The sequence below is a fragment of the Psammomys obesus genome, unplaced genomic scaffold (genome assembly GCF_907164565.1).
Source record: "Psammomys obesus unplaced genomic scaffold, mPsaObe1.curated_primary_1811, whole genome shotgun sequence".
Lineage (NCBI taxonomy): Eukaryota > Metazoa > Chordata > Mammalia > Rodentia > Muridae > Psammomys > Psammomys obesus.
Genome location: NW_026589447.1, coordinates 2,710,302 through 2,733,632, shown reverse-complemented (window position 1 = coordinate 2,733,632; position 23,331 = coordinate 2,710,302). Strand labels below are relative to the sequence as shown.

At 40.2% G+C, this 23,331-nt stretch overlaps 1 protein-coding gene and 1 pseudogene across 1 annotated transcript in view; one reads left to right on the top strand and one right to left on the bottom strand.

Annotated features, from left to right (window-relative positions):
- Positions 1 to 23,331, bottom strand: part of Ophn1 (oligophrenin 1) — a 389,706-nt gene that overhangs the window by 275,581 nt on the left and 90,794 nt on the right. The window lies entirely within an intron of this gene.
- Positions 11,368 to 12,581, top strand: LOC129675003 (chromodomain Y-like protein; annotated as a pseudogene).

The following is a 23,331-nucleotide window of genomic DNA, read 5'->3' as shown; positions in this document are numbered from 1 at the left end:
AAGAAAGAAAGAAAGAAAGAAAGAAAGAAAGAAAGAAAGAAAGAAAGAAAGTTAGTTCACTGGCCAAGTTTCTAAGCTAGCCCATGTGGGAAGGATATAGAGGATATTTTAAATAAACTTTTAATTTTAAAACATTTTTTTAAAAAAATGAATGCTTTATTTTCTTCTTTTTTAATTTTATTCACTTTACATCCTTGTTGTATCCCCATCCTTCCTACACTCTCAGTAACTTCTACCTCACCTCCCCCTTCGCCTATTCCTCAGAAAAGGAGAGCTCCCTTTCCCATCCACCCCAGTTCATCAAGTGCATCAGGACTGAGCCTGTCCTCTTCCCCTGTGGCCTGAAAAGGCAGTCCCACTAGGGGAAAGTAATCAAAAAACTGAAAGTCAGTCCTTGTCCAATGCATAACCACTTCCTTTACAAAGAACCCACATGAAACCTAAGCTGCCCAGCAGCTCACTACCTCTTTGTAGGGGGCCTAGGTCAAGTTCATGCATGGTCCTCATGCATGATGCTTCAGTCTCAGCAAGAATCTCTGGGTCCTGGTTAGTTGTCTCTGTTGTCTTCTTGTGGGGTTCCTGTCACCTCCAGGTTCTTTTCTCTTTCCTACCACTTTTCCACAAGACTCCCTACACACTGTCCAATGTTTGGCTACGAGTCTCAGCATCTATTTTGATGCACTGATGAATACAGGCTCTCAGAGGACAACTCTGGCAGGCTCCTATCTGCCAGCCTAGCACTTTATTTTCTTTATTTTTGAAGGGAGGGGTCCAGATGGGAATATGAACCACATCTTGAAAGGGATATTATATAGCATTTTTAAAGGATGGGAACACAAAGCAAAGGGGAGCAGGGTGGGCTGTTGCATTGGCCAATCATATATTGACACAGGGGGTTGAGCAAGGAAGTAAACTTTGGGTGACAGGGCCTTTCCAGGTCACCTGGTTTCAGGACCCTTGACCCAGCTTTTATAGTCAAATCTCCTTTTAGATTTTGGCTCAGAATTTAGAATGATATGGCAACAAAGGAGTGGAGAAGCTTTAAGTTAACACAAGTAACACATTTATGACTTAGTTGAGATAACTGGATAACAGCAACTTCCTCCTTTACATCCTTTACTGGTTAGCATACAAGCATGAAACATCTGAAGAAGCAAGATAGAAGTTAGTTCTGGAGCTTCGTCCCTGTCAGTAAGATACAGGATACTCCTGAGATGGCTGGACTCAGGCAGCTGTCTCCTAACAAAAGTAGTTAGAGTGGTCTGCACCCCAAACCTCCTAACAGCAGTTAGAGTGAGCTCTGAGAGCTGGGATTGAGGAACTAGGAGTTGGACAGATTCCCATGATAGGCAGACAGATAGGAAAAGGAGTCATGACTAGGTAATAAAAAATGGTGAAGTTCAGCGGGTGTGGTGGTGCATGCCTGTAATCCCAGCATGGAGGCAGAGGTAGGGAGTTGTCTGTAAATTCAAGGCCAGTCTGGTCTACAAATAAGTCCAAGACACACAAAGAAACTCCATCTCAAAACAACAACAACAAAAAGGTGAACATCTAAGATAGCTGAGACAAAAGCCAACTGGCTTAAAACAAAGGCCTATCTCCAAATCCTCTCCAGCATGTGTTGAGTTTTTGATCTTGGCCAGTCTGGTGGGTGTAAGGTTAAATCTCAGGGTTGTTTTGATTTGCATTTCCATGATGACTAGGGATGCTGAGCATTTCTTTAAGTGTTTCACTGCCACTTGATATTCCTCTATTGAGAAGTCTATGTTTAGCTCTATGTTCCATTTTTTTAATTGGATTGCTTGATTTTTTTGTTGTTTAACTTATTGAGTTCTTTATATATTCCAGATATTGGTCCTCTGTCAGATATATGGTTGGTGGAGATCTAATCTGTAGGCTGTCGTTTTGTTCTAACAGTGTCCTTTGCTTTACAGAAGCTTTTCAGTTTTATAAGGTCCCATTTATTGATTGTTGATCTTAGAGCCTGTGCTGTTGTTGTTCTGTTCAGTAAGTTGTCTCCTGTGCCAGTGAATTCAAGGTTCTCATAGCAGCTTTATTTGTTATAGCCAGAATCTGGAAACAACCCAGATGTCCCTCAACTGAAGGATGGATACAGAAATTGTGGTACATTTACACAATGGAATACTACTCAGCAATTAAAATCAAGGAAATCATGAAATTTGCAGGCATATGGTGGGAACTAGAAAAGACAGTCCTGAGTGAGTTATCCCAGAAGCAGAACGACACACATGATGACTTATAAGTAGATATTAGCCATATAAAATGGGATAAACATACTAAAATCTGTACACCTAAAGAAGCTAAGCAAGGAGGAGGACCCTGAGTAAAATGATCAATCATCATGCAGAAAGGCAAAGGGGTTGGACATCAGAAGAGGGAAAACACAGGCAACAGGACAGGGGCCTCCCACAGAGGGCCATTGAAAGACTTTACCCAGAAAGGTATAGAAGAAGATGTTGAGACTCATAACCAAACTTTGGGCAGAGTGCAGGGAATTTTATGAAAGAAGGGAGAGATAAGAAGACCTGGAGGGGACAGAGCTCCACAAGATGAGTAACAGTTCAAAAATTCTGGGCACAGGGTTTTCTGTTGTTGTTTTTCGTTTTTTGTTTGTTTATTTGTTTGTTTGTTTGTTTGTTTCTGAAACTGATACTCCAACCAAGTACCATGCACGGAGGTAACTAGAAGCCTTAGAACCCCTGCACAGATGTAGCCTATGGCAGCTCAGTCTCCAAGTGGGTTCCCTAGTAATAGGAACAGGAACTGTCTCTGACATGAAATCAGTGGCTGGCTCTTTGATCACCTTTCCTTGATGGGGAGCAGCCTTACCTGGGCACAGAGGAAAACAATGCAGCCAGTCCTGGGATAGGCTAGGGTCAGAGAGAAGGGGAGGAGAACCTCCTCTATCAGCGGACTTGGGGAGGGACATGGGAGGAGATGAAGGAGGGAGGGTGGGATTGGGAAAGGATGAGGGAGGAGGCTACAGCAGGGATATAAAGTGAATAAGCTATAATTTATAAAAATATAAATACATTTCTAAAAAGTAAAAAAAAAATAAAATTCTATCACTCAAAAAAAAAAAAGAGCCTAATAGGTTGTTCTTCTGCAAGTAGGGCACCCTGGTAATGGACAGGCTGATGAATTCAAGGCCAACCAGACACACAGCTGCAGGCCAATCAGTCATCTTGTCCTTGTTCAAACTGACCAACCCTAAATTAGGGGGACAAAAATCTTCAAAAACCTAGCCCCAGCCAAATGTAGTAGCATAAACCTTTAATTACCAGCACTTCAGGAGACAGAGGCAGGCAGATCTCTGTGAGTTTAAGGCCGGCTTAGTTGGCATAGTGAGTTCCAGGACAGCCAGAGCTACACAGTATGACTCTGTCTCAAAATAAAAATAACCTTGCAGCAGAGACTGGATTTTTCAGCCTCCCAAGTGCTCCTCTTGGTAGGTGTGTACGTGCTTATCTCAAATTGCTATCCATCCATTCCTTGCTCCTGGTCAAGATTAAGTTGCCCTTGGGCTTTCACTTAACCTGGGAGACAATTGAAAGGGTAGGGAGGGCTTTACTCAATGTAATAACTCATCTTTCAGCAAAATTTTGTAAAAAATTCACTCATCCCCAACATTTGCCTTAGGAATTTTAAGCCTTCTTAACAAAGCCCCCAATATATTTATATACCCCCACTTCCCTATGTCCAGTCTTGTCAGTTCCTTCCAACTTTATGAATGCAACCTCACAATCACCGCCTTTGCAGACTATCCAAACCACTTCATCCCAGATGGTCCTTCTGGCACTGTCTACCTAACTGGCCTTCACATTTTCAATCTGAATGGTTCCCAGTATTTCTGGGGATCAGCAGAAAGATAGGGACTTCCATACTCTAGGGAAACGTTTTCGAATGCATAACCACTACCCTCCTTATTCAAAGCTAAATCAGCTACTCCCTGTCAGCTCTTGAAAAAAAAAAAACCCTTTACTTTACCCTGTTTTCCTGGACATCAGTACCTTTCACCTGGCTAATGTATGATCCAACTCATCATTCTTCTTCCCACTCTAGGCATCCTTTCAGGACTTAGACTGGGAACAGTAGAAGTGCGGGTTTCTTTGCATCAGTTAGCCTCTCTGTCAAACCAGCTCTCAGAAAGCCTTACAGAAATTTCATATCAGCTTAACATCATCAGGGATCTATTGGATTCTTTGGCCAATGTGATACTCCAAAAGCAAAGAAGGCTAGATCTCCTGATTGCTATCAATTGAGCAATCTCTGCCTTCTTCCAAGAATAATGCTGCTTCTATACCAACAAATTTAAGCTAGTTTGAGATAGACCCCAAAGAGTTACAGACTAGGCTCAGAAAACTCAACAGCAATCCCCTTCCCTGGATGGGTTTTTGCTTCCATCTCAACCTGCCCCACCTCTCTCTTACTGGCCCTATGCTTTACGATACCTTTTCAACATTTTACAGTTCTTCCCAGATCAAATCACTCATTACTCAGTCCACCACATGGAACAAAATAAGAATAATTATTTCTTCTGGAGTCACTCCAGACACCCAAACTCCAAACAATACCCCCTCTAAGAGCAAGAAGTAGCCAGACAGAAAATTACTCTATATATGCACAGTCTGGAATAAAGAAAATCTTCCTCTTCCAAATTATGGCCATGAAAATGGGCCCAAGGTGCCAAGAAATTTGGCCCCATGAAATCAGAGAAAGCAGCAAACCCCCATCGCATATCCTTGATTTCAGAGGTTACAAAAACAGACACTCTGACTTATCTTCCACCCTGCAGTTTCACAATATGCTTTATACAAAAAGAAGCTTCTGGGCTCAGCAAAGGCAGGCCCTCCCTGCTCCCAACACTCAACTATAAATCTGATTCTCAGAACCTGCATGATGGGCACCTTCTCTCGTTCCAAGGAGGCTTTGTAAGTGCCAACCTTTTAGACTAATAAAAATGTACTCTCACTGTTGGAAATCAAACTGAGTCGTTAGCCTTTCATTTCTCTCTGCTGATTTATTTCTTACCAGTATCTATTGCAAATACACAGCAAAAGGCTTAACTTGAGTATTGTTTATTCAGGAAAAAAATGCAATTTCCTTTGTGTTTGTTAGTCAATTCTGTTTATTGTTGTTGTTGTTTGTTTGTTTTCTAATGGGAGATTGCAATAAAGGGTGTGAATCTGGGTGGGTGGAGAGGTAAGGAGGATCTGGAAGAAGTTTCAGAAAAAGAGATGGTGAATGGGAAGTTCTATTTTCAATAAATAAATGAATACAACATATTGTAAAAATAGAAAAATATCACTAGTGTCAACACTCTAAAATAAAGAAGTTACTACTCTTGTAGGGGACTTAGTATTGGTTTCCAGCACACACATGGCCTCTCACAGCACCTGTGACTCTCATCCCAGGAAATCTAAAACCCTATTCTGGCCTCTCAAAACCACTGCTTACAAGTAGTGAGCATAAACTCATACGTGCAAACACACATACACATAAAGAAAATAAAATGAGTAAAGCTTTTAAAAAGCAAACAAAGAGGTTGTACCAGTTTACATTCCCACCAGCAATGGAGGAGGGTTCCCTTTTCTCCACAACCTCTCCAGCATGTGCTATCACTTGAATTTTTCATCTTGGCCATTCTGATGGGTGTAAGGTGAAATCTCATGGTCGTTTTGATTTGCATTTCCCTAATGGCTAATGAGGTTGAGCATTTCTTTAAGTGTTTCTCTGCCATTCGATGTTCCTCTTTCGAGAATTCTCTGTTTAGCTCTGTTCCCCCATTTTTTAATTGGATTACTTGGTTTGTTGCTTTTCTGCTTCTTTAGTTCTTTATATATACTGGATATTAGCTCTCTGTCAGATAAAGGGTTGGTGAAGATTCTTTCCCAATCTGTAAGCAGTCGTTTTGTTTTGATGACAGTGTCCTTTGCTTTACAAAAACTTTTCACAGTTTCATGAGGTCCCATTTATTGATTGTTGCTCTTAGAGCCTGTGCTGTTGGTGTTCTGTTCAGGAAGTTGTCTCCTTTGCCAATGAGTTCTAGGCTGTTCCCCATTTTTTTTTTCCAACTGATTTAGAGTATCTGGTTTTATGTTGAGGTCCTTGATCCACTTTGACTTTAGTTTTGTGCAGGGTGATAAATATGGATCTATTTTCATTTTTCTGCATGTAGACATCCAGTTGGTCCAGCACCATTTGTTATCTGGCGCTTTCTCAGACAACTAGGAGTAGTGCTACCTCAAGACCTAGCTATACCACTCCTAAGTATATACCCAAAATTTGCTCAAGTACACAATAAGGACATTTGTTCAACCATGTTTGTAGCACCTTTATTTGTAATAGCCAGAACTTGGAAACAACCCAGATGTCCATCAACGGAGGAATGGATACAGAAATTGTGGTATTTTTACACAATGGAATACTACTCAACAATCAAAAAGGAGGAAATCATGAAATTTGCAGGCAAGTGGTGGGATCTAGAAAAGATCATTCTGAGTGAAGTATGCCAGAAGGAGAAAGACAAACATGGTATATACTCACTTATATAGACCTACCAGATATGAAAAACATAATGAAATCTACACACCTAAAGAAGATAATCAAGAAAGTGGACACAGACGAAGATGATCAATCCTCATTTAGAAAGACAAATGGGAGATGCATTGAACGTATGACAGGAGTCTACCACAAAAGGCATCTGAAAGACTCTACCTAGCAGTGTTTCAAAGCAGACACTAAGACTCATAACCAAACCCTCGGCAGAGTGCATATGAAAGAAGGGGAGTTAGTATGATATGGAAAGGATAGGAGCTCTACAAGGACCAAATATATCCGGGCACAGGGTCTTTTCTGAGACTGACACTCAACCAAGGACCATGTATGGATATAACCTAGAACTTCTGCTCGGATGTGGCCCGTGGTAGCTCAGTAACCAAGTAGTTTTCCAAAGTAAGGGGAACAAGGACTATTTCTGACAGGATCTCAATGGCAGGCTCTTTGACACCCCCCCCCCCCAGGGGAGGAGCAGTCTGTTAGGCCACAGAGGAGGACTTTGCAGCCAGCCCTGAAGATACCTGATAAAACAGGGTCAAATGAAAGGGGAGGAGGTCCTCCCCTATCAGTGGACTTGGAAAAGGGCAGGGAGGAGACCAGGGAGGGAGTGTGGGGTTGGGGAGGGAATGAGGGAGCGGGATACAGCTGGGACACAGAGTTAACAAAATGTAACTAAAAAGAAAAATAAAATTTTAAAAAAAAGCAAACAAAGAGACAAAAATTGTGACTAGAGACAAGAAATTTTATAATAACAGACAAATCCATCAGAAAAGCATTAAAAATTACAAACATGACATTGACATAGCGCTGAAACAAAAACCAAACAGCAGCTTGGGAATAAACAAAGCAACAAAAGCTAGATAGAAATATCAATGTGACATTTAAAATAGACAAAATAACCTGGTAGAAAATTGAAAAAAAAATTTAAGACATTAACAACCCTGTAAACATGCTGGAAGCAACACACATTTGTAAAAGCTTTAAGTATTTCTTTGAAGTATATACAGTTTTCTCAAGTACAAGGAAATTTCCCAGGATGTACACTCCAGTAGGACAATAAATAAGCTTTCATAAATTTGACAGGATAGAAATCCTCTGAAGCATATTCCCTGATCCTAAAAGAATATAAAACGTAAAACACTAAAAATAACTTAAGGGGAAACTAAAATGTCCTTATTTATAGCAATGATATTGTATATACAATATCAATGAATAATTGATGAAAGAAATAGTTGATAAGATGAGCTTCCATTACCTTTTTTCTTTAATTAATTAATTTATTTTTATTATTAGTTGCATTTTATTAACTCTGTATCCCAGCTGTATCCCGCTCCCTCATTCCCTCCCAACCCCTCCCTCCGTCCCTCATCTCCTCCCTGCCCCTTTCCAAGTCCACTGACTGGGGAGGACCTCCTCCCCTTTCATCTGACCCTGTTTAATCAGGTATTTTCAGGACTGGCTGCAAAGTCCTCCTCTGTGGTCTAGCAGGACTTCTCCTCCTTTGGGGGGTGGGGAGGTCAAAGAGCCTGCCCTTGAGTTCCTGTCAGAAATAGTCCCTGTTCCCCTTACTATGGGAAGCCAATTGGTTAGTGAGCTACCTTGGACTACATACAAGCAGAGTTTCTAGTTTATATAAACACATGGTCCTTGGTGGAGTGTCAGTCTCAGAAAAGACCCCTGTGCCCAGATATATTTGGTCCTTGTGGAGCTCCTATCCTTTCCACATCATACTAACTCCCCCTTCTTTCATATGATTCCCTGCACTTATGAGTCTCAGCATCTGCTTTGATACACTGCTAGGTAGAGTCTTTCAGAGGCCCTCTGCGGTAGGCTCCTGTCCTGTTACTTGTTTTCTCCAAATCCAATGCACCTCCCATTTGTCTTTCTAAGTGAGGCTTGATCATCTTACCCTGGGTCCTCTTTCTTGTTTATCTTCTTTAGGTGTACAGATTTCATTATGTTTATCATATCTTATAGGTCTATATAAGTGAGTATATACCATGTTTGTCTTTCTCCTTCTGGCATACTTCACTCAGAATGATCTTTTCTAGATGCCACCATTTGCCTGCAAATTTCATGATTTCCTCCTTTTTGATTGCTGAGTAGTATTCCATTGTGTAAAAATACCACAATTTCTGTATCCATTCCTCCGTTGATGGACATCTGGGTTGTTTCCAGGTTCTGGCTATTACAAATAAAGGTGCTACAAACATGGTTGAGCAAATGTCCTTGTTGTGTACTTGAACAAATTTTGGGTATATGCCTAGGAGTGGCATAGCTGGGTCTTGAGGAAGTGCTATTCCTAATTGTCTAAGGAAGCGCCAGATTGACTTCCAAAGTGGTTGTACCAGTTTACATTCCCACCAGCAGGGGAGGAGGGTCCATTCACTCCTTAAAGTTTCTGCTCTGTGAAAGACAATGTCAAGATATATACAAACCAAAAGATTTATTTGATAAAAAGATTATTTTATACAAAACATATAGAGAAATCTTAAAAAATAACACTAAGGGAACTGGAGAGATGGCTCAGAGGTTAAGAGCACTGTCTGTTCTTTTAGACGTCCTGAGTTCAATTCCCAGCAATCACATGGTGGCTCATAACCATCTATAATGAGATCTGGTGCCCTTTTCTGGCATACAGCTGTACATGTAGACAGAACATTGTATACATAATGAATAAATAAATGAATCTTTTTTTTTAAAATAACATTAAGGAAACAAATAACTGAATTGAAAATATAGTATGATAATCTAGTCTCATACTTATCCATCATTTGTCAGTGAGGATATGGAAGATTAGAATTCTCATTGCCAGTGAGAATATAAAATGGTACAGCCACTTGGGAAGACAATTTGGCCCTCTTAATAAAACTTAACAGTAACTTGGTGTAGTGGGCCAAACCTATAATCCCAGGTCTTGGGAGGCTGATGGAGGAGGATGTTTGATTTGAGGTCAGCCCAGGCTACACAGTGAGTTCCAGATCAGTCTGGCTTACATAATAAGACCTTATCTGAAGATATTGATAGTATTTTAAATCTACCTAAACATAGCAATCACAGTCCTGTAGATTTTACCATGTTAAAAGTGTATGAGCAGTGCTCACTTTGGTGGCGCATACACTAAATTTGAAATAATAAACAGTGTTAGGACGGTCGCTGCAGAAAGGTAACAGGCACTTTTGTGAAGCAGTCATATCTTTGCAAAACCCGTTCTATGCATGAGTGAATATCTTCATTTTTTATTTTTTATTGCTTTATATACTAATTTTTAGTTAAATGATTTCTAGGCAACAAAAATGGTCAAAACTCTTAAAATACAACTACACAAAAATCTGCACAAAGACGGTAATAGCAGTGTTATTCATGACTTCTAAAACTTAAAAACAACAAGATTTTCTCAGGTAGGTGAGTTGGTAAATGAGTAAGTGTGGTGCCTACAGACAAAGAACCATTAATAAAAGAGATGAGCTTTTTCAGCCCGTCCTTGTTGTCTTAAGTAGAGAAACGGTTGTTTATTTTCATCAGTTCCTCACTATCAAATGCTTAAGTACATATGGAAAATAGCAAAATGGATTAGAAATAAGAATCATTGACAAAGGAAAAAGCAAGAAATGGAAGTCAGACTAGGCTATAACAGCTGGGATATAACCTGCATACCAGAAGTAGGCCCTGTTGAGCAGAACACCTCTGATCTGTCGCCTCAGAAGAGTGATGATGATGTACCCGCTGCTAGCAGGACTTTTCGCAGCAACCCCAGAAAGCCAATTGATCTTCACGGCAGCTAACACCTGCCTTTCCCCAAAGTTACTCTTTTTCTAAGACCACCAAGTCCAAAGACTGGCTTTCAAATACGTACTGGAAGATCAGGGGAAATGTCTAGCCTCTCCAAGGCAAAGAACAAGGACTTGGTGTCCTCAGGCACCCCTAGGTGCTCAGTTAAGGAAAGGCAGCGGGACACGAACTCAATGGCTGGCTCTTTGACACCCCCCCACCCCGCCTGAGGAGCAGCCTTGCTAGGTCACGGAGGAGGACATGGTAGCCAGTCCTGAAGAGACCTGATAAGCTAGGGTCAGATGAAAGGGGAGGAGGACCTCCCCTATCAGTGGACTTGAAAAGGGGCAGGGAGGAGAGAAGGGAGGGCGGGAGGGATTGTGAGGGAATAAGGGAGGGGGCTACAGCTGAGATACAAAGTAAATGAACTGTAATTAATATAAAAATAATAAAAATTTAATTTAAAAAAAAGAAAACAAAAGGCAACAGGTGGCTCACTTTCAGACTAAGGACCCTAAGAAACTAAGACTTGAGCAGGGCCACCAGGACATGCTAACACAGAAAGTAGACACAGAGAAGCCCAATGGGCCTTCACTGGGCCTTCAAGAGAAAGTCGAGACCACAAATAAATCCACAGGCTTCTGGCCTAGAGACCATAGCCATGGAAATGCGCTTGACTGTTGCTAGAAAGCACCAGTCTTCATCAGGCCTGGTGACCACAGCCATGGACAAATGCATGTCTGTTGCCAAAAAGAGCCAGTCTTTGTCTAGCTCAGTGACTACTTCCATATCCACACACTTAGCTGTTGACAGAAAAATCCAGTCTTCCTCAGACCCAATGACCATAGCCATAACTCTGGGCTTGGTCATTTCCAGAAAAAGTAAGTGATTGTCTGGCCTGGAGACTAAAGCTATGGCCATATGCTTGGCTATTGACAGAAAAGTAACACAGCCATAGCCACAGGATCAGCCACTTCCAGAAAAGACCAACTCACATCTGTCCCAGTGATCAGCGCCATGGCCATAAACTTGGCACTTGCCCCAAATGCCCATTCTTTATCTAAACAGGTGACCATTGCCATGGCAATAGGCTTAGCTGTTACCAGAAAGAGCCAATTGCTGCTTGAGCCAATAACCACCCCCATTTGCCATGCACTTGGGGGCTGCCAAATAAAGCCATTCTCTGTCTGGCCGAGCAAAAGCAGCTGCACCCATTTTTACCAGCACAAGTCAATCTTCATCCTTCCCCATGACCACAGACTTGGCCACACCTTTAACTGTTGTTAGTGCAGGACAGTCTTCATCCGTGGATGGAACTAACATGAAACAACCAGTTATAGAAACAGCTAATATGGAGACACCTGTTACAAAAGAGATAGCCCCCCCAAAAAAAGCAGCTTACTGGCAAGAAAAAGCCTTCTGAAAAGCAGCTGCATTTCAGCATAAGGCTAACAGAAAGTTCCTCCAGATTTAGAGATATCATGGTGAGGAAGCAGCATGGCTTCACCCAGACCTTTTTATCCACAAAATCATCAGAAAATAACACAATTAACCTAGAAGTGATGAAAGAAGTTCAGAATGCTTTGAACAGGGTTGCTGCTGATGACAGCAAACTGGTACTGCTCAGTGCCATTGGCAATGTCTTCTGTTTTGGCCATGACTTTGCTTATTTTATACAGTGTCACTTGTGGGACAAGAAAAGAGAAAGCGTTAAAATGGCAGGAGTGATCAAAATTTTTGTGAATACTTTCATTCAGTTTAAGAAGCCTATCATTGCGGCAGTCAGTGGCCCAGCCATCAGACTGGAGGCACGTATATTGCCTCTTTGTGTTTTGGTTTGGGCTAATGAAAAGTTTTGGTTTCAGCCACCCTAGACCACCTTTGGCCAGAGGCCAGATAGCTGCTCCAGCTTTATGTTTCCCAAGATTATATGAGAAGCTTCTGCAAATGAAGTGTTACTCAGTGGGCAGAAGCTGACAACACAGCGAGCTTGTGAGAAGGGCCTGACCTCCCAGGTATTTGGGCCATAGGAAGTCATGTTTCAAATCAAGGAGCTAGCCTCATGTAATGCAGTTGTCCTGGAAGAGTCGAAAGCTTTACTGCACTTTAACACCAAATTGGAGTTGGAGCAGGCCAATGAAAGGAAATGCACAGTGCTAAAGAATATCTGGGGCTTTTCAGAGGGGATTGATGCCATGTTAAAATCCTTGCTGAAGAAAATTGAGGATTGATTAGCTGAACTGCCACTGATGATCCCTAGAACTGTTTAAGCAGAACACTAGGATAACCCCAGCTCCCAGTTATGATATGATTACCCTTAAAGCCTGAACCTGGAGCTCACTCCTAGAAGTAGGACTGGAACACCCAAGCTATCTAAATTAGAACTGCTACTTTAAAATAACTAACTGCAAAGTAACTTTCATCAGATCTTCCATCCATATGCACACAAGCATGAAAAGATAATGGTGAGCTTTTCTCTGGCTAGTATTATATTAAAAATGTCTCATTTATGTGGGGTGACAAAAAAAAGCCTGAAATTATTATTCTTTTTATTTTTCCTTCTGATGTGATATTTGTTTTCTTTACTTATTTTCCTTTCAGAACAAAGAATCTGAGAGGATATTAACCAGACTCATACCGCTTTCTAAATAGAGACACATAAAGATCATGACCTTTATTTTGTCTCTAGGAAGAGAGGTAAAAATGCCCGAAGAATGGGAAGTTCCAAAACAATAAAATGGGAGGGAGGAAGCTTTTAGGAAAAAAATATTCCTGACCAAAAAAAAAAAAAATCATCAGGGTTCATGTGGAAATATCAGCTGGCTCTCGACGTTTGCTATGTTATGTCCAGCTTATAGCCAGTTAACATGAAGATACCCCTGTCTCTGGAAGAAAGCTTAAATTGTAGTATCAGTGCATAACTAAGTAGTTTAAGTATGAATGGCAAATTTAAAAGTTGGTCCTAGTGTGTTTTAAATATGTCTCTTTTAAAAATTAACTGTTTCTTGTTGTTGGGTGTAAAGGATTCCTTTATACAAAGACTTATTGGTATATTGCACCAGAAAAAACTTTAAGTTTACAGAGTATAAGTTGGGCATGGTGGTGCATGCACTCAGGGCAGCAGAGGTAGGCGGATCTCTGTGAGTTCAAGGCCAGTCTGGTCTACGAAGCAAATCCAGGATAGCCAACGCTACTCGGAGAAACCCTGTCTCAAATACCAAAAAACAACAACAAAAAATAAAATAGAGTATAATTTTAGGTTCACTTAGGGAATATTTTATTTAATAAGGTAAACATTCCTTCTGGATACTATTAATTACAGTGTAGATATTACTTTATATATAGTTTTAATTTACTTTATTCAGATAAGATTGGTATATTGTACCAAAATCTTTGTTTATAAAGTATAACTTCAGTTTCACTTACAAGTTTTATTTAACAAGGTAAAATTCTTTTTGCATACTATTATAGAATTTTTGAAATTTACCTTGTATTTGACATTTAATGTTCTTAGTATTAGCTATACTATGTCTCCCATAGTCTAAGTACTGTAGTATCTCTAAGAATTCCCTGTGAGCTGGGCGTGGTGGCACACGCCTGTAATCCCAGCACTTGGGGAGCCAGATGCAGGCAGATTTCTGTAAGTTCACAGCCAGCTTGGTCTACAAAGCAAGTCCAGAACAGCAGAGGCTACACAGAGAAACCCTGTCTTAAAAACAAAACAACAATAAGAAAACATTCCTATGAAAACAGGATCATTCCTTTCAGAAATAGGGACTGATTCCTAACTACAGAAAACTGTACTTAGGCTACTGACATTGCCTAATTTTTTAATTTACTGACAATCCTCATTTTTTTTTCAAATAATACTGAGGTTTATACTTAGAACTGACTATCTCCCCTGACCACTTAGAAAGCTGAATAGTACGAAAATCTGACTGTTCTCTTTTTTTTAGATTTATTAAATTATTTTTCCAGTTTTTATTTATTACAATTTATTCATTTTGTATCCTAGCTGTAGCACCCTCCCTTGTCCCCTCCCAATCCCGTCCAACCTCCCTCTTCTCCTCCCATGCCCATCACCCAGTCCATTGATAAGGGATGTCCTCCTCCCCTTCCCTCTGACCCTAGCCTATCAGGTTTCATCATGACAGGCAGATTGTCTATCTCTGTGGCCTGGTAAGGCTGCCCTACTTAGGGGGAGGTGATCAAAGAGTCAGCCACTGAGTTCATGTCAGAGACAGCACCTGTTCCCCTTACTAGGAAATCCACTTGGACACTGAGCTGCCATAGGCTACATCTGTGCAGGGGTTCTAGGTTATCTCCATGAATGGTCCTTGGTTGGAGTATCAGTCTCAGAAAGATGCCTGAGCCCAGATTTCTTGGTCCTGTTGCTCTCCTTGTAGAGCTCCTGTCCCCTCCAGGTCTTTCTTTCTCCTCCTTCTTTCCTAAGATTCCCTGCACTCTGCCCAAAGTTTGGTCATAAGTCTCAGCATCTGCTTTGATATCCTGCTGGGTAGAGTCTTTCAGAGGCCTCTGTGGTAGGCTCCTGTCCTGTTCCTTGTTTTCTCCCTCTTTCGATGTCCATCTCACTTGCCTTTTTAAGTGAGAATATTGATCATCTTACCCAGGGGCTTCCTTCTTCCTTAGCTTCTTTAGGTGTACAAATTTTAGTATGTTTATCCTATATCGCATGTTGAATATCCACTTGTGAGTGAGTATATACCATGTGTGTCTTTCTGCTTCTGGGATACCTCACTCAGGATGATCTTTTCCAGTTCCCACCGTATAAACTTATTTTATTATTTTAAGTGTACGAACATCATCATGTTATATATGTCTGTGCAACACATGCATGCCTGGTGCCTGAGGTCAGAAGTTGCATTGTACACCCTGAGACTGGAGTTACAGATGGTTGTGAGCTACCATGTGGGTGCTGGAAATCAAACCTGGCTCCTCTGCAAGAACTACACATACTTCAACCACTGAACCATCTCTTCAGCTCCAAGATACCACATTTTTATAACTGAAACCTACTGTTCCATTCTGTAGTTCAAGATATATAAAACTGGTTAATCTATATAGTTTTGTACAATAAATAATCTGGCATGGAAAGTGGTTACAACTAATATATCTTCTGCTTTTTTGTTTTAGGATAGGGTCTCATGAAGCCTAGGATGACCTCCAACTCTTTATGAGCCAAGAGTGACCTTCAACTCCTGCCCCTCCTGCCCCTAATTCTCCAAATTGCAGGCATATATTACCACTCCCAGATCTGAATCCACACACATGATAAAATGGTATAAAATGTTATATATCCATTGTATTAATATTGACTTCCTGCTAACAATATACTTAAAATGGCCTTGAGATTTCTCATATGATTAGCTTCAAGCAGCATTGTTTATGTAAGCTAAAGCTATTAATATTAAATTAATTTTAGTAATCTATTAATTCATTTTAAATTATAACCGTAAAACAATTATATATAAATATTAATATTTTGTTAGAAGATTCATGTTATAAAATGAGCAATGCATTAATAATTATAATTATTTTATAATTTTGCTAATATGTTTAACATCTGACAACATAAAATACCTAGACTGTCATATCTTCTTATACATTCAGTCTATTGAGATAAATTTGGGTTTTTTGTTTCGGGTTTTGGTTATTTGTTTGTTTGGTTTTTGGTTGAGGATATATGAAATCTTATCCTCCCATAAACATGTAATTGGAAAGGAAAAGGGCACAACCTTCCAGATAATTGTAGCAATCTTTTTTCCTGCCATACCTTATTGTTACAATAACTAGGTATGGGGAATATGCAAGAAGAGAGGTTTGTTCAGCTCACCATTTTGAAAGCTGAAATTGTCTAAAATTATGATGTCTCTTCTGTTCAGCCTCTAGTAAAAATCATTCAGGCAGCATCACAACACAGAAGAAGGTAGAAGTATGTGCAAGAAGAACAGAGCTGTTTCATGGCAAGACAGGAAGCCAGACAGTTTCAGGGTTGTACTCTTACTAAAAATAACAAAAGGTCCTGCAAGAATTACTTTAATGCCTCCTGAAGACAATGCTACCAGTTCCTAATTGCTTTCTATTCTGACCATCTTATAAATATTCCACAATCTCTGAACACAGCCAGACTATTAACCAAGGTTCTAGCACATAAACTTCTGAGAGACACATTCAAATTGTATGCAAAGCGAAGAGCCAACCATAATCTTATAAGGAATAGGTTCTCAAAGATTAATGGCAGTGCATAAATCAGAAACTGTGTCAGTGGCCTTTTCATATCTCTAGACACAAACTGATCTTGGATTTTTAATGAATCACAACCCATGCATGACTCGTATATATGTGTAATTTTATAGCACCATGGATTAGTCACTTGGGAAAAACTAGCCCACTAGGATATGCAAGTCTCATAAAATTTAACACACTTCATTATTCAACATATAACAAGACAGGAATTGGATGGATGGATGGATGGATGGATGGATGGATGGATGGATGGATGCTTAGATGAATTCACATATATAAAGTATACTGTTGATATCACCAACAAAAACCTCTAAATTCTGTTAAGCTCACAGTGGTTAATGCATGCTTTCTACAATTTCAATATTTGCTTAAAATTTTCATGTGGAAGAGTGCTGAAAATCAGCACTTGTGAAAAAGATGAAATTCATTATTGATAACAAATACTGTTGCTTACTCAGTGGGAGACTCATTTCAAGAAAAAAAAATGTGTCTTCTCTCAGCACTTGACACCAATCAAAGTGACCATCTGAGTGAGTTACAGTATTTTACTCAGAAACAATAGTATATTCACAACAGCAGCCAGAACTCATCTCCAGCACCTAAAAGACACCTTTCACAGGACAGAGATTGAATGTATGTATATATGTAGGCAGGGAGGGAGGGATGAATGAATGGAGGAAGGGTTGGATGGATGGATAGATGGGTTCACTAAAAGCACAGACAGACAGACAGACTGTATGTCAGATACTGCTGTTAGTATTAGAAAGGCAGACAGCACATAAGAGTCACCTTCTGCCTACAGAGATATAGAAAACATATGTGAACAACTTGCGAGCCACTGCTATACATAAAAGGCCAGGTGGCATAAAGCAGAATAAAATGAATGTTTATCTCTAGGATTAGAGATGAGCAGAAGGTTCTGACCTGTTTAAGAGTGCAGAGAGGGTTTATTCTATGTTGTATGTTTATATGAGTGAGTATATACCATGCGTGTCTTTTTGCTTCTGGGACAACTCACTCAGGATGATCCTTTCCAGGTCCCACCATTTACCTGCAAATTTCATGATTTCCTTATTTTTCATTGCTGAGTAATACTCCATTGTATAGATGTACCACAGTTTCTGCATCCATTCTTCAGTTGAGGGGCATACAACATAGAATAAACCCACTAAAATCTGTACATCTAAACAAACTAAGCAAAAGAGAGGACCCTAACTAAAATGTTCAATCCCCATCCTGAAAGGCAAAGAGGATGGACATCAGAAGAAAAAGAAAATAGGAAACAACCTTGGAACCTGCTACAGAGGGCCTCTGAAAGCCAGAAGAAAACAGGAAACAACCTTGAAACCTGCCACAGAGGGCCTCTGAAAGCTTCTGCAGTATAGACTGTCAAAGCAGATGCTGAGCCTGATGGCCAACTGATGGGCAGAGTGAATGGAATTTTATGTAAGAAGTGGGAAATAGTAAGAGCTGGAGAGGACAGGAACTCCACAAGGAGAGCAACAGAACAAGATAATTTGAACACAGGGAACTTCCCAGAGACTCATACTCCAACCAAGGACTATTCGTGGAGATGACCTGGAACCCCTGCACAGGTGTAGCCCATGGCAGTTCAGTGTCCAAGTGGGTTACATAGTAATGGGAAGAGGGACTGCCTCTGACATAATCTGATTGGCCTGCTCTTTGATCACTTCCCCCTGAGGGGGGAGCAGCCTTACCAGGCCACAGTAGAGGACAATGCAGCCACTTTTGATGAGAACTGATAGACTAAGATCAGAAAGAAGAGGAGAACCTCCCCTATCAGTGGACTTGGGGAGTGGCATGCATGCAGAAAGGGGAGGGAGGGTGGGATCGGGAGGGGAGGATGGAGGGGCTTATGGGTGGATACAAAATGAATAAAGTGTAATTAATAAAAAAAAAGAGTGCAGAGAGTGGGCTGAGCAGTTGAATGCCTACATTCATTGCTCAATGTTCCTGATAATGAATGTGATGTGATCAGTTCTCTCATTCTCCTACTGTCTTGACTCCTCCACTATGAAAACTGTACCCTAGAACTGTGAGGTAAAATAAACTTTTTACCTGAAATTACATTTCTCAGAGTACTTTATTATAGCAATAGAAAAAGAAACTTAAGACACCCTCTAAACACGTTTTAAAATATAAGCCATTTCAGAGGCTGTCTGGAGTAGGCTCCTGTCCTGTTCCCCTTCTTCTCCTGTTTTCAATGTCCATCACATTAGTCCTTCTGAATGGGGATTGAGCATCTTCCCTGGGGTCTTTCTTGCTGCTTTGCTTCTTTAAGAATATAGATTTTACTATGATTGTCCTATATTATATGTCTAACATCCACTTATAAATGAGTATATACCATATGTGTCTTTCTGTTTCTGGGATGCCTCCCTCAAGATAATCTTTTCTAGTTCCCACCATTTGCCTGCAGATTTCATGATTTCCTTATTTTTAATTGCTGAGCAGTATTCCATTGTGTAAATGTACCACAGTTTCTGTATCCATTCCTCAGTTGAGGGACATCTCGGTTCCTTCCAGGTTCTGGCTATTAAGAATAGAGCTGCTAGGAACATGGCTGAGCAAATGTCCTTGTTGCATAGTTAAGCATAGTTTGTATATATGCCTAGGAGTGGTATAGCTGGATCTTGAGGTAGCACTATTCCTAATTTTCTGAGAAAGTGCAACATTGATTTCCAAAGTGGTTGTGCAATTTTACATTCCCACCAGCAATGGAGAAGGATTTCCCTTTCTACACATCCCCTCCAGCATGTGTTGTCACTTGAGATTTTTATCTTAGCTATTCCAATGGGTGTAAAGTGGAATCTCTGGGTTGTTTTGATTTGCATTTCCCTGATGACTAAGTACTGATAAGCAGAGGCTGAGACTCATAGCCAAACTTTGGGCAGAGGGCAGGTAATCTTATGAAAGAAGGGGGAGATAAAAAGACCTGGAGAATACAGAACCTCCAAAAGGAGACCAACAGAGCCAAAAACTGAGCCCTGGGAGCCCTGCAAAGATTGATACTCAAACTTAGGACAATGGCATGGAGAGGACTGAAAACCTGGGCTCAGAGGTAGCCCATAGACTCAGTCTCCAAGTGGGCTCCCTAATAAGGGGAGCAGGGGCTTTCTCTGACATGAACTCAGTGACAGGCTCTCTGATCACTTCCCCTGGAGGATGCAGCCTTACCAGGCCACAGAGGAAGACAATGCAACCAGTCCAGATGAGACCTGATAGGCTAGGATCAAATAGAAAGGGAGGAAGACCTCACCTATGAGTGGACTAGAGAAGGGGCATAGGAGGAGAAAAGGGAGGGAGGGTGGTATTGGGATGAGATGAGGGAGGGTGACTCATCCTCATTCAGGATACAAACTGAATAAATTGTAATAAATGATAACAATTTTTATTTTTTTAATTAAAAAAATAAAATAAAATATAAGCCATTTACTCCCAGTTTTCTAAACTGGAAAACTAAATGTTGGGAAAGGCATTGGGGCTTTAAGTTTTCATACTATAGCTGTATACAACCAGCAATTACTAAAAATATTGCTAACATTATAGCTTACTTAAAGTGCAAAATTCATTTTTGAAACCCAAAAGAAAAAGAGCATGTCAAATGACAATATAAGTAGGTCAGAATATTTTACTCTAAAATAAATATGATCTCAGTGACAGCCAGAACTACTTATCTCCAGCACAGGAAACTCCTTGTGAATACTGCAAGGAATCTATCTTGCTCTATAAGTGCATAAGGAGAACTCATAAAACATATTTAACCTGGAGTTGATAATCAAAGAGTATATTTAAAGGGAAAAGAAAGAAAGAGGAGGGAGGGAGGAAGGGAGAGGCTGGAGAAGTGGCTCACCATTTAAGAGCACTTGTTGCACTTACAGAAGACGGAACTTGGTTTACAGCACTGATATGGTGGTGCAAAACCATCCCCAAACTCCAGTTCCAAGTGATCTGGTACCCTCTTCTAACCTCCATGGGCTCCAGGGATGTAGCAGTATACAAATATACATTGAGGAAAACACTCAATTTTTATAAATCTCCATAATATCTTTTTAATAGTTAGAAATGATAGATTTGATTTTTTAATTCTTTATTAATTACATTTTATTCACTTTGTATTCCCCCTGTGGTTCCCTCCCTTCTCCCATCCCAATCCCTCCCTTTCTCCACCCTCTGCACACATGCCTCTTCCCAAGTCCACTGATAGGGGAGGTCTTCTTTTCCTTCCTTCTGATCTTAGTCAATTAGGTCCAATCAGGAGTGGCTGCATTGTCTTCTTCTGTGGCCTGGTAAGGCTGCTTCCCCCTCAGAGAAAGGTGATCAAAGAGCAGGCCAATCAGTTCATGTCAGAGACAGTTCCTGTTCCTATTACTATGGAACCCACTTGGACACTGAACTGCCATGGGCTACATCTGTGCAGGGGTCTTAGGTTATCTCCATGCATAGTCCTTGGTTGGAGTATCAGTCTCAGGAAAGACCCCTGTGCTCAGATTTTTTCGTTCTGTTGCTCTCCTTGTGGAGTTCCTATCCTTTCCAGATCTTGCTGTTTCCCACTTCCTTCCTAAGACTCCCTGCACTCTGCCCAAAGGTTGCCCATAAGTCTCAGCATCTGCATTGATAGTCTGCAGGGCAGAGCCTTTCAGAGGTCCTCTGTGTCAGGCTCCTGACTTGTTCCCTCTTTTCTCCTTCTTCTGATGTCCATCCTTTTTCCTTTCTGTATAGAAATTGAGCAATTTAACAAGAGTCGTCCCTCTTGAATAGTTTCTTTAGGAGTACAGATTTTAGTAGGTTTATCCTATATTATATGTCTATATGAGTGAGTATATACCGTGTGTGTCTTTCTGCTTCTGGGATAGCTCACTCAGGATGATCTTTTCCAGATCCCACCATTTATCTGCAAATTTCATGATTTCCTTGTTTTTTTATTGCTGAGTAATATTCCATTGTGTAAATGTACCACAATTTCTGTATCCATTCCTCCACTGAGGGGCATCTGGGCTGTTTCCAGCTTCTGGCTATTACAAATAAGGCTGCTACAAACATGGTTGAGCAAATGTCCTTATTGTGTACTTGAGCTTCTTTTGGGTATATGCCCAGGAGTGGCATAGCTGGATAGTTTTTAAAAGTCTTCAAAATATCTTTTAAAAATTGGAAATTATAGAACAAAAGTTACAATTACTTACGAGTCACAGAGAAGACAAATAATAGACAAATATAAACAAAAATGTTATCCACTATATGGGTATCTATATTAACCTGAATGATGCACAGTAACTCCACTTACACTAAGATTTTAGTGGGTTTTGTCGTTGGTTTTGTTTTCGAAAAATACTCTTTATTATGCATCACTGGTTATCTTCAAACTTGTGCGAGTCATCTTCCTCTGCCTCTTGAGTTCTGGGGTGGCTGCATGTGGGAACATATCTTTTATATTTTGGTTTGGCCTGGATTGGATTTTTTTCAAGACAGGGTCTCATATAGGTCAGAGCATTGCACTCCTGATCCAACTGTCTTCAACTTCAAATGCTGAGACTATAGGGATTCATACCACTCCTGACTTATACCCAATATTTAATTGGGATGAAACTAAAATTATTAGCTGCAACTATAAAATCTAAAGTAGTTGGTACAATGAAGATTCCTAAGGTACTTCTGGGATTTATCAAGTTTACTACGGGAAAAAGAGCGCTTTTTTCAGAAATGAACCCCTTTATAGTTAATCATTAATTACTTTAAATGGATCATCATAGTGTTACTTGGTAGGAATCTATGCTTTTCCAAGACAGAATGAGATGATGGAAATATGACTACGATTGAATATCTAGTCTTTGTTCTGGATCAAATACTATTATTTGCCTTCGGTTTCTACAGTTGTAAAATGAGGATAATATCACTACTCAGAGGTATGTAGAAACAGTAAAATAAGATGATATAGGAAAATGTTTCAAAAAAAATGAGTAACTTGATGGGTGTGGTATCAGTTGCCCATGCCTTTAATCTCAGCACTAGGGAGGCAGAAGCAGCCAGAACTCTGTGAGTTCACGACCAACCTGGTCTACATAGTGAATTCTAGGACAGCCAGAGCTCTGTAGAGACACCATGTCTAAAAAAAAAGTAACATTATGACCATAGTTAGTTTTATTTTTAAATTGAATTGTTATTAACTGGCCTGATAGGAAGAACTAATAAAAAATATGTGCAATTGTGTATGGAATGAAACTATTGAAAATGACTCTTGAATTTTGAAAGGCGGAGAGAGTCTTTTGAAAATATGATGGCATTTTTGGGCTGGAGAGATGGCTCAGTGGTTAAGAGCCCCCAAGTCATTTCCTAGCACCCATGTCAGGCAGCTCACAACTGCATAAAACTACAGCTCTGGTGAGATCTGAAGCCTCAGGCCACCAAGGACATCTGTACACATATGCACATACCCACACAAAGACAGATATAAAAGTAAATCTTTAAAAAACACGTAAGAGTCTTCCCAGAAAAAAATGCCCACATCTGCCAAACAGTAGGGCATTTTGTCATATACTTTTATTTTGATCATATTTACCCTATTTCGACATCTTGCCCTATCCGCCTCCTGATTAATCTTCTTTACAAATTTGCTTCCTGTTTTACTTTCATGTCTCTACCATGTCTGTGACCCAATGAGTTTAATTAGTTGCTTATAGGCACATGGGCATTTTC